Here is a 12,092-nt window from a genome sequence, read left to right on the forward strand (position 1 = left end):
TTCTAACTGGTGTGAGGTGATACCTCATTGTAGTTTTGATTTGCATTTCTCTAATAATTAGTGATGTTGAGCAAAAGATACTCAGTCTTCTTTTGATCCATTTTAGTCTTTCACAAGATTTGTCCATCCAGTATATTTAAGAGGAATATATAGACCTCATAGAACCTATCCATGGACCTCTGTGGAAACCTTGAAGATCTCCTCAGCTCATCTGTCTCCCTTGAAACTTGCCTCCAGCTGCAGATAGATGCCCCATGTGAGCATTAGTCTTAGAGGAATACACAGCTCTCCATTCAGATATAAATACCCAAGCAACCTGTTTGGATGAGTTGGATGTCTTCTAAGGGACGAAGAACTGTGATAACTGATCTCAGACCTTTTACACATGGAAAATGTGCCCAAGGGTAGGGAGTTATAAGCCAAATCCTCAATAGGAATGTTTAAGCATTTCTTCCCTCCCTTCCATTCTTCCTTCTTGCCTTCCTTCCTTCCTTCACAATTGCTGCATATCAGATACTGCACTGTTTTATATATATTATTTCATTAAATATCATCATAAGCCTATTGGTATGTGCATTTTGTGAGAAAATTCAGCCTGAACTAGCCACAAATATTAAAAAAAAGAAAATTAAATGAAAAACAAGACAAACCCAAGTGTGTAAAGTATGTAATTAAATCTGCAACTAGTAATCAAAACAGTATCTTAAGGACTGGTTTAGATGACACATGGTGTTGTCCCAAAGTTAGATGTTCAATCAATATTTACGGAACACGTCATAGTCCTTCCCACCTCATCTGAGAAACTGAGTGTCCAACCTACAATTTTTTTTTCATAGGCCCATGTATGCATTTGTCATAGTGCTTGCCAAATAACACTAACTTATCTTTTTATGTGCTTATGTCCCCTTACCTTCCTTGGCTAAGCTATGAGCTACATTAGTAAAAGGGCCATGTTTTATTCATGTGTCCTTGGTGCCTTGCACAGTGACAGGCACATACCAGGAGCTAATTATATACTTTTGAAATTATCTTAAATACACATACACAGTAAAGCTAATTCCTAATATTGAACCTCTGGAAAAATTCAGTCCTAATTCACTAGTTCCAAAGATTTTATTTCCTCTCTCAAAATGTTTCACTACTGTTAGATTGATTTTAGGGTTTAATAGATTTGTTAAATTTGGAGCTGCTTAAAATTTGCTCTAGGGACACAGGAAAGGCTTGTCTTAACTGGATACAAGCTTGCAGACTGAATGTCATTATGTGACATCTTTGAGAGTTAGGGGGGAAGGAAGCTGTGACAATGCAAAAACCATTAGAAATCATCTAGAATTTTGCACCACAATTATGTATGCAATGGATGGAGATTGAGAAAGTCTTAAATGCCAGTATTTCTAAGTTTCCTTCAAACCTCACATGCTCAATACCACATTTTACCTTAAAGTAGTTCTTAGAATAACAGTGAATATCAAAGAATGACTAAGAAACTGGGAACACAGAGAACTGATATTCACATTGGCAAAAAGAAAGAATAGAAACCAAAACTAAAGTGAGATTGGAGAGTGAAAATTGGAAAAGTGGAAGGAAAAATCACACTAAAATGCTAGGAAAAAGCTTCATTGTGTTATCAACTATTTGGTTGAAGAATAAAGATAAAATATGGGATTTAAAAAAAATTTATTACTTGGTCAAAATATATATAGTTCTTAAATATTAAATAGGTTAAACCTACAGAAACAGGAACCATAATTCCTATTCAGCAACAGAGCATTTCTTTTGAATTTATCACTGACCAGAGTAAGAAAGTAAAGTGTCATTCCACAGTTTCAATTGCAATCTGGCAGTATTTTCTAAAGATTTATGGAATGGCTGTCATGATTGAGATAGTTATCCATGTCCCAATTACTTTAGGATTTTAGTGGTCATTTTCTGTCCTGCCAGTAGAATGTAACCCAAACCCCAAGTTGTGTGGTCAGAGACTGGGGAGGACAGTAGAGACCGGTAAGAGGTAATGTTTGGGTGTTTAGTTGATTAAATACAAAGCATTCATTATCCATTATGGCCTTGGTTTAAAGTAAGCTTCTTATTCCAAAGAAAACTTTTGAACTACTCGCTTTCTAGCATGTTTTCTCATAAAGCAACCTTTTTAAAAATCATGTTGGTTTTCTTCTAGACGGTTTCACAAAATAGTAGTATAGCCTCCTTAGAAGCTTGGAAATTCAATAATTTAATTATTTGGTTCATGTTTTTTTCTCTTTTCACTTTTTAGTTATATCCTTTCATCTTTTTCATCTTTCCTCCCATTTTGGAAAGAATTTTGGACAAATAAGAAACAGGTTAGAAAGCCAAGGAAAATTTTCATATGCTTTAAAAATTGGACTGCCCACAGAGGGACTTTTGTTTAAAAGCATTGGGGGGGGTGGTAGTTAGGGAAATGTATTTACCTGAAAGCATTTTATATTGGAATGCTGATCTATTCATGGTTATACTTTGTATATTAAATACCGCACCTGTCACAAGCTTGGATTTATCATGAGTATGCATAATGCTTGTTGTTGGGAGAGCTTGCAAATCCCTCATTGGCAATAGAGTCACCAGAAGTAGATGCACCTGTCTCCCCAGCTGGGATTTGCTCATGGGAAAGAGGGTCATTTAACACCATGTTTTCCTCCTCATGGACAGCTGTATATATAAGCTGCCCTAGGGTGTAGAAGACCTAAATTTTGTTTGTAAAAAAAAAAAAAAGAGAGACTTCAATGTCAAAATGAAATTTGATATGAAAAGTATTTTGATGTTTTGATTCAGCAGCTTTAGAGAACATATAGGCTTGGTTTAATAGAAAAACATTATTTGGTTTGCTTTGGTCTGATCACTCTAACAGCTTTTAATGACTCAGCGAACACCAATATTTTCAGCTCAGATTAGCTTGGGGTTTAGCATAAAATAGTTCATTCTGTTTTGATGCAAGTCCTTAGTTAAAACATGGGCCTTGTCCTCAGTGCTACAGCCATAACTCTTCATTTTTGTGCATTTTAATTGTCTATTTTCCCTTGACAGACTATTAACTCCATAATAGGAGCTGTGTCTATTTTGCTAACCACTGTTTTCTCCAGCTCAATGCCATTCTGTTAGCTCTGGATGTATTTGTGCTTAATAAATCTTTGTCAAGTGGATGCTTGAATGAAATCATGAAGAATTGTTTTTGCTGACCAGGAAGGAGGTAATGGCTCCTTCTTAAAGTCTCCTTGATTCAAAATCACTCCAAAATTAAGAGATCTCTTTGAGTCCCATTTTTTTTTTTAAATGGAGGTATAATTTACTTACAGTAAAATGTACATTTTATGGGCATGGCTCCATAGAGTTTTTTTCAAGTCTGTCTACTCATACAACCACTGTCTCAACCAAATATAGAATTTTTCCATTATTCTAGAAAGTTCCCTCGTGCTAATTTCTAGTTAATCTCCCACAACCACTGTTCTGATTATTACTACAGCCTCTTTTTTGTCCTTTCTATAACTTCATTTAAATGTAACCATAAAGTATGTACTTTTTTTGTGTCTATAATAAGATTAATAAGAAAAGACCATGGTATTTAAAAAACTACTGTGTGCCTCTCCTTGGAGGGTTTATTGCCCCACCTTCCCCAGTCTGCAACCATTGCTCTTAAGAATTCCAAAGATATAGAGAATAAGATTCTTACAAGTAGAGTTCAGAAGTACCACTCAACTTGTATCATTGTACTGTGAGCCTCCAATTGACAAATGAAACACATCAGTAATAATCTAAATAACTCTAATTTAATAATCTATTATCTAAATAAGATAATGTATAATAATATATAATATTATAATATACATTAATAAATAATACGGAATTTATTACATTATAATAAATACCCTAATTAATCCTAACATTTCAGAGCTGGGATCACAGCCGCTTTTCCTGACAACTCTGAGCTTTACACAGCAGCGCACCATTGGTTTCACTTATCCTCAAGACAGTTCTGTGGGTAACCACCACGTGCGTGACAGGTTGTAGAGGAAAAGGAATATGAAAAAGAATGTATATATATGTATAAATGAATCATTTTGCTGTACAGCAGAAATTAACACAACGTTGTAAAGCAACTATATTTCAATTAAAAACTTTTTTAAAAAGTAACAAAAAGAAAGAAAAAAGAAAGAGCTCCAAAATTAGATACTTCCTCTGAAAGTCTTCTTTAAAATATATTTTCAATAACATATAACTCTAGGGGTGTAGAGGGTGGTGTTTGGGTAGAATTGTAAAGGAGGTTTACAAAGAACTAGTCAGTTTGCAGGCAGTGAGAAGAGGCTTGCCAAGTAAAGCCTGTAGAAAATGGATTCATCGAATTAGAGCAATCCATGATTGACTGCCAAAGCCAGCTTATTTTCTTTGCTGGGTCCAAAAAAGAATGCCTGAAACTTTGTGGTGATGGAAGGCTATCTTATAGAACATGTTGGTGGAGCATACTTTTTCACTGGCGCAGGCCAGTATTGTTATAAACTTGATGGGGTACTTAGAGCTCTGGTAAGGACTTTTAGGTCAGAAAAAAAAAAGTTAGACATAGGAGATTAGGGAGCGAAATGTGTTAGTTTATTTCACAGCAGAGTAAAGCAATAAAAGAGCCTTAGCAAAGCCACAGACAGGACTTGTGTAAGTCTAACAATTTTCAACTTCTCTTGCAGAAACATAGAATTGTGATCTAGGGAAAGTAAGTAAGTAATTGTTGGAAAAGAGTTAATAACAGATAAAGAAGCCATTCTTTCAAAGATGGATGAGGAGATTATAAATGATTTAAAGGAAGAAAATTCCCCCTTCAAATTAAGTCTCTTTAATAAAGGGTGTTATTTTGTACAAGATAGTTTGATGCAAGATATGTGGAAATTTCATGAAATGGCAAAAAGAGAATCTGAACAACTTGAAACACAGTATGAGTGTTAGCTGAAGCCCACCAAGCAGATTATTTATATATTTTTCTTTCCCCTTAGACCCGATAGAGACGCTTCAAGAACTGCTCCGTTCCGGGGAGGAGGGATTGCATGAGGACACTGACACTTTACCCTGAGGCGAGTGCGGAAGTTTTCATTGTAAGGTAATAGTTGATTCCTACTTTCGGTCTTCTCGTCTTTGGAAATTAATGAAACTGTGGTGTAAAATTAGGCCATGTTATCAGAAGTATTAAGGATGCTCGGAGTTTTGTTTATAGCTTTGTAGTCACTCATGTTTACGCCTTTCATGTGGAGTAGGTGCAGAAATAATTCCTTAGCAGGTACTATCTTTACATTTGAAGTAGGACAATATGTTCAAACGGTGGGAATTGCAAAACACCAATCTAGCCATCTGGGATTAAAATGTTGTTAGCAAAGATTCTCTCTCGAGGTGCTTCTCCGTCTTTTTCTTGTCGTGTGCACGTAGAAAATGGTAATATCCCTATGATGCACTGCAGAGGCCGCTCATTCCGAGAGACAACTGGTACTCAGCTCCAGAGCAGCTGAAGGGATCAAATCTTAGTACATCAGTAAACCATTGTTTGGAAGAGCTCTGCTGGGGAGCAACAGATGCTTTCCTTTTTGAAAACCCTGAAGTATCCCCTGCTTTTTATGCCTCCCTAGGATTGGAGTCTGGGTTTAGAGAAGCTTTTCTTTTTTTTTTTTTTTTTTTTTTTTTGCATTGAAAAACCAATTTTACTCCTATGGCAGACAATAAAAACATTATACATAGCAGGATAACAAAAGGTAAAAGTTGCCTTTTGAGAGTTTTGATGACATTAATGTGTCCTTGAAAAGATTTATTTTGTTAAACCCATGCTATTTTTTAAATACCTAGGGGTCACTTCTCAGTTAAAAAATCCATATCAAGTGAAATATCTATTTTTAAGGAGTCAGAAAGCTAAAATAAGGAGTTAGAAATTCAAAAAGAATTTCTAACCAGCATACTTTGACCTAAATGATAAATTTTTTTTTTTTTTTTTTTTTACTGTTGATTTGTAAGAGTTCTTTATTTATTATGGATACAAGTCCCTTATCAGACATAAAGTTTGCAGATATTTTCTCCCATCTGTGAAGTTTTGTTTGTTTGTTTTTTTACTTTTTTGATGTTGTCTTTTGAAGCATAAAATTTTCATTTTGATGAAATTCAAAGTACCTTTTGTCTCTTGAGCTTTTCTTTAAGGAAAGAAAATGATACTTTTAGTTCTAAATTTTCACATGAAGTTAATTTTCCCTGAAGACTGACCAGTAATTTTACATCAAGAAACTTGAACTTAAAAGTATTTTCCTCCCCCTCTCCATCTGTACAGTGATAAAGAAGTCCTCTCCTAGAGGACCCACGAAGGCGTGTCAATTCTGGCAGGACTCCTTGTGGTCCTAGGGCTTTGGGCGAGTTTACTACATAAGACAGAATCTACCTGCAGGATTAGGAGGGCTCCCTGTAGGGTGAGGTAATTGTATAGTTTAGGCCTCACTTCAGTATTTGGTCTAGTCTGGGTAAGATTTAGTTATCTCAGTAGTCATTCAAAAAAATGATTAAGCGTTCAGCAGATTTGTGGCCTGACTCAAACCCAGACTGAATCCTGCAGAATCGTAGGCTGCAAGCTGATGGGACTTGGATACACTGGTGTTTCTTCTGTGCCTTATTCTAATATCATGACATGTACCCCCAACAATTACCACCTCAAGGTTAAGAGGAAACAGCGGGCATGCCCAGTGGTGTCACCATGAAAGACTGGCATAAATACCCTTTGGTCCCAATTCTAGAAGCTGTCTTATCGAACCAGGATTTTTGTCTTGTTTTGGTTTGCTTTGGTTTTATAACCTCTGTGTCTTAGATTTTACTTTTTAAAAAAAAATGTTCAGAAACAGACTTTTTTTCAGAGCAGTTTTAGGTTTACAGAAAAATTAGTTAAAAACTGCAAGGAGGGACTTCCCTGGTGGCACAGTGGTTAAGAATCCGCCTGCCAATGCAGGGGACACGGGTTCGAGCCCTGGTTCAGGAAGATCCCACATGCCACGGGGTAACTAAGCCTGTGCGCCACAACTACTGAGCCTGCGCTCTAGAGCCTGCGAGCCACAACTACTGAAGCCCACGTGCCTAGAGCCTGTGCTCCGCCACAAGAGAAGCCACCGCAATGAAGAGCAGCCCCTGCTTGATGCCAACTAGAGAAAGCCCGCGCGTAGCAACAAAGACCCAATGCAGCCATAAATAAATAAATGAATAAATAAAAATTAAGAGGAAAAAAAAACTGCATTGAGTTCCTACATACTCTTCCTGGAAAGGACACATGATTTCCCCTATTATTAACATCTTTTTTATTAGTATGGTACATTTCCTACAATTGATGAACCAATATTGATACATTTTTATTTACTAACATGTACTACATAAGGTTTCACTCTTTGTATTTTGCATTCTGTGGGTTTGAAAAATGTGTAATGACATATTTTCATTGTTCCTGTATCATACAGAATATCTTCACCGCCCTAAAAATTCCGTGTGCTCCCCCTATTTGCCCTTCCCTCCCCTCACTGAAACCCTAGCGACCTTTGATCTTTTTACTGCCTCCATAGCTTTGCCTTTTCAGGAAGGTCATACAGCAGATAGCCTTTTCCGATTGGCTTCTTTCACTTAGCAGTATGCTTTTACGGTTCCTCCATGTCTTTTTGTAGCTGGACAGCTCATTTCTTTATAATGTTGAGTAATATTCATTGTATGGATGTACCACAGTTCGTTTTTCCATAAGCTTATTAAAGGACATCTTGGTTACTTCCAAGTTTGACAGTTATGAAAAAAAACTGCTATAAATATTTCTCTGCAAACTATTGTGTGGACATAAGTTCACAGTTCATTTGGATATATACCAAGGAGTGTGATGACTGGATCATATGGTTCAAGTATGTTTAGTTTTATAAGAAACCTCCAAACTGTCTTCCAAAGTGGCTGTACCATTTTGCACTCACTATGAATGACGGTTCCTATTGCTCCATGTCTTTACCAGTATTTGTGTTGTCAGTGTTTTGAATTTTAGCCATCCTAATAGATGTGTAGTGTTTTCTCATTGTCGTAGGTTTTTAATACAATTAATTTATAAAGAGATTGTGACGACGACTGAGACGACTCTGGACACTTAGAACTTTCTTCAGCACTTACTTTGGTAATGACATTGATTAAGAATCTGAACTTTCCCCTGGCGATATTCACTGTGGTCGTGCATTTTTATGAGATGAGCATGTAGGTACACCTAAGTGTGTATGTACGTGTGTCTGTGTATACCTTCTGTTCTCCATTATAAAAAGAGGTGATAGTAGGCAAAGACTTTTCTAAAAATACACCATCAAAATGAAAATATGCAGTTTATATCAAAGATATTTTTGTTTGTTTCTAAAAATGAAATATCAGTTTTCTATGAATCCTGATATTAAAACAAGCCATGGTTGAAGTTACATATAGCTAGTTTTCTGACATGAATAACAGTGTTTATATAGGCCACATCAAATTAGGCACTCAATTTTTGTATCCTGTTAAATTCAGCAATGCAGCTATAGCCAAAGGAAGAGATTCTTCATAGTCCTTGCAAGTTATAGTAATTTTTTCTGTGTGCTTGGTGCATGTTTCTGCTTTAGATTTGATTGTACTACTTTGCAGATATTTCTGATGAGATAGACTTACATACTAGAATGTTATTTTCTCCAATGTAAGTACGACTCCTTTCATATTTCTTTCTTTGAAACATGGCACAATGCCTGTGTTAAAGACAAAATTTGCATGACACTTGTTAAAGACAGCAAGGAAGACGATATTCAAGAGGGGCTACAGCAATGACATTTTGCAGCAGAGGACAGGGAAAAGTGGAAATTTATAGCCAAGGAGCAAAGTGGGGATCAGTGGATGGATGGAAAATTACCAAGGCGAGAGGAATTCTTGCTAGACTGACTCAACAGGATTCTTGCTGAAGGCAGGACAAGGAGATAAGATATGGACGGTGGGGATGAGGAATTTGACCTAATAGCAAAGATAATCAGATACCAAGGGAAGAGTCACTAAACTGACTCAGCAGAATTCTTGCTAAAACTGAACTAAGCAGGCTAAGGAGAGAATTCAAGGTCAGAGCCTAGTTGAGAAGAGGACTCAGAGGATGCTCACTCAGATCTGGTCAAGGAGAGAGTCTTTGTCACCTGACACACGGTAGCATTTCAGTGACCCCGTATTGTGTTATTATATAGATAGACCTGCATGAAATACTGTAGAAATCTATTAAGAAAGTCCTAAAGATACCAAACGAGGATTATAATTTAAGGAAAAATTAGGGAAATCACTTTAAATCATGTAAATAATTTTGTGTCATGTTCAAAACTAACCTATTTCATGGGGCATAGATCTGGTTAAAAAATTAAACAACTAATATACATGAGCAATTTTTTAAAATTAATTAATTAATTAATTTATTTATTTATTTATTTTTGGCTGTGTTGGGTCTTCGTTTCTGTGTGTGGGCTTTCTCTAGTTGCGGCGAGCAGGGGCCACTCTTCATCGCGGTGCGCGGGCCTCTCACTGTCGTGGCCTCTCTTGTTGCGGAGCACAAGCTCCAGATGCGCAGGCTCAGTAGTTGTGGCTCACGGGCCTAGTTGCTCCGCAGCATGTGGGATCTTCCCAGACCAGGGCTCGAACTCATGTCCCCTGCATTGGCAGGCAGATTCTCAACCACTGCGCCACCAGGGAAGCCCTACATGAGCAATTTTTACGTGCAAAACAGAATCTCAACAGTGACAGAAATGTGAAGGTAAAATTGACATGTTCTCTACTTTCTAAAAAAGATGCAGTCTTGTGCAGGAGGGGCCGGGGGCAAAGAGAAACAGAATTATGTTGTATTAGTGATCACAGATTAAATATATATGCAAATTTTTTAGAGAAGTAGAATAAGTGGCATGTCGGCATTGTGTATACCTCAAATCTAGATTGCAAAGTTATTGATATCGATATCGTGGTATGTGGAAGACTGGTTTTTCAAACATTAGTATTCATAAAAATTACCTGGAGTTCTTGTTTAAATTTCATTCTCTTAGACTCCATACCTAAATGTCTGAGTAATTTGAAGGGTCCAGGATTCCTCACTTTTAACAGTTATCCCAGGTTACTCTATTATAAGGGACCTATAATAATAATAATAAAAAAAAAGCAACCTATAAGCCCTGTTTTTAAAAGCACTGATATGTACTATTTACAGTTTTCCTCCTTGTAGTGTGGTTGATGTTAGAAAGTACCCCCTGAGAAATAGGGAAATCAGGTTGAAATCTAGGAACCACAAGAATGTACAAATGAGATTGAGTGACTTCATGGCCCCTTTCAGTGGTGTCATCGATGAAGGTTGTCCTAAGAGTCTGAAAACAGGATAACAAACTAAATGGAGATACCAGCACAAAAATTGTGTCCAGTATTAGCACATTTTAAAAAAGAATGATATGCATATTTTTTAAATAGAATAAGTATTTCTAAATAGATAAAATATAATACAGTTACATCAGTATTCAATGAATTATTTCAGAGGTATCAGTTATGATATTTAAAATTATAGGGGAATGATAAATACCCAAGAAGTCCTAAACTGGGGAAATTATTATGTTAATTACCCTCATCCCAATGGAATATTATTTTCACTGCTTTGAAGAATGATGACATTTAGGAAGCATTTAACATAATGTTAAGTTAAAAAATAATTAGAATCCACAACTATATGCTTGATACGGCTGTTTCCACATAAAATATGTATGTATATGTGGTGAAATTTCAGGTGTTTTGAATTCTAAAATTTTCATAGATATTATATGGTGCTCACAAAATCAGTGCTAGAATCTAAAACCTAGATAAGGTGAAACAATACTATCCAGAATCAGAAGCTTTGGTCATGAATTTTTAATAGTTAAGAGTAAATAGTTTTCAAGTCATAAGGTGCTTTGCGGTTATGCTACTATCGAGCCACAGGGAAACTATCTAAAGCAGTGATACTCATATCTGGCTGATTATCAGAATTATTTGGGGAGCTTTGTGAACATATGGATTCCTGAGAATCTAGACAAGTGATTCATTTTTTGCAGATCTGAGTCTGGGCCCTGGAATCTGATTTTTTAAAAGGTTCTACTGATGGCCTTATTGATTAGCAAAAGTTGGCAACCACTGTCATGGGGAAGACAATTTATGCCTTCAAGAATTTCTGCAATGATCAATATATAACCCAAAAAACCCCCAACCAAACAAACAAAAAAACCTCCCAAAACCCAAGGCAAAATAATGTCACATCCTACAATATTTAATGTATATAGCAGAGTAAATAGAGTAGAAGTTCAGAGGAGGATAATTTGGGAGGGCCTTCTGGAACAAGAACCTCATAAGCGTTAGTGGCAAGGTAGAGTAATGCTACAGAAACCGCAAGCTTCATCATCATCTTAACAACCTTCATGTTAAGAGGAGACGTGGTGAGACCTTGAAGCACTTAGAGATGGCAGTAAAAAGATGGCAGCATTTGGGGATGGCAGCTTTCTCACCAATCCAAAGTACAAGCCCTACACCCCTTCCCTAGAGGTCCAGGTCCCTTCCCAGGCTTTTCTTGCCATGTTGGGTCCGGGCTTTGTGGCAAGGGATGCTCCTGGGAGAGAAAAGTCTCCTCAGCACTTTGGGATGGGAAGGGCTGTGTAGTCTATAAATCAGTGTTTCTTAAGATGAGGGGAAGGAAGCTGAGGAAAGGCTCATCAAAATATTTGTGGAAGGACAAAACATTTATTGTGTATGCTTATTCAAAGGCATTTCCCCAAAGGTAAATTATGGCATTGAAAAGGCAGAGAATCCATCATGGAGTAAGTTGAACTTAAACCTTTACAAATAGGTGTGATTTGCTTTCCTGGAACATGAAAGGCAGAGGTGAGAGGCATTTCAGTGATGGGGAACCACATATACCTAAGTCGGCCAAGTGTCTTTCTTCTGTGGCCTCAATTTCTTCTTTAATACAAATGCTGTTGTTGAAACTTACATTCTGCTACCTCTGTTGCCTAAACTAACAGTAACTTCATTTTATACCACATAGG

The 12,092-nt window shown here is 36.7% G+C and overlaps 1 protein-coding gene across 3 annotated transcripts in view; it reads left to right on the top strand.

Moving 5' to 3' along the window:
• B3GALT1 (beta-1,3-galactosyltransferase 1) overlaps window positions 1-12,092 on the top strand; it is a 588,569-nt gene that overhangs the window by 192,571 nt on the left and 383,906 nt on the right. For all 3 annotated transcript variants that reach the window (XM_082465172.1, XM_082465170.1, XM_082465171.1), the window contains exon 2: window positions 5,010-5,113. The gene's annotated coding sequence lies outside the window, so the exon portion shown is untranslated. The remainder of the gene's footprint in view (window positions 1-5,009; window positions 5,114-12,092) is intronic.

Source organism: Balaenoptera physalus, assembly GCF_965194825.1.
Source record: "Balaenoptera physalus genome assembly, chromosome: 6".
In the NCBI taxonomy this organism is placed as follows: domain Eukaryota; kingdom Metazoa; phylum Chordata; class Mammalia; order Artiodactyla; family Balaenopteridae; genus Balaenoptera; species Balaenoptera physalus.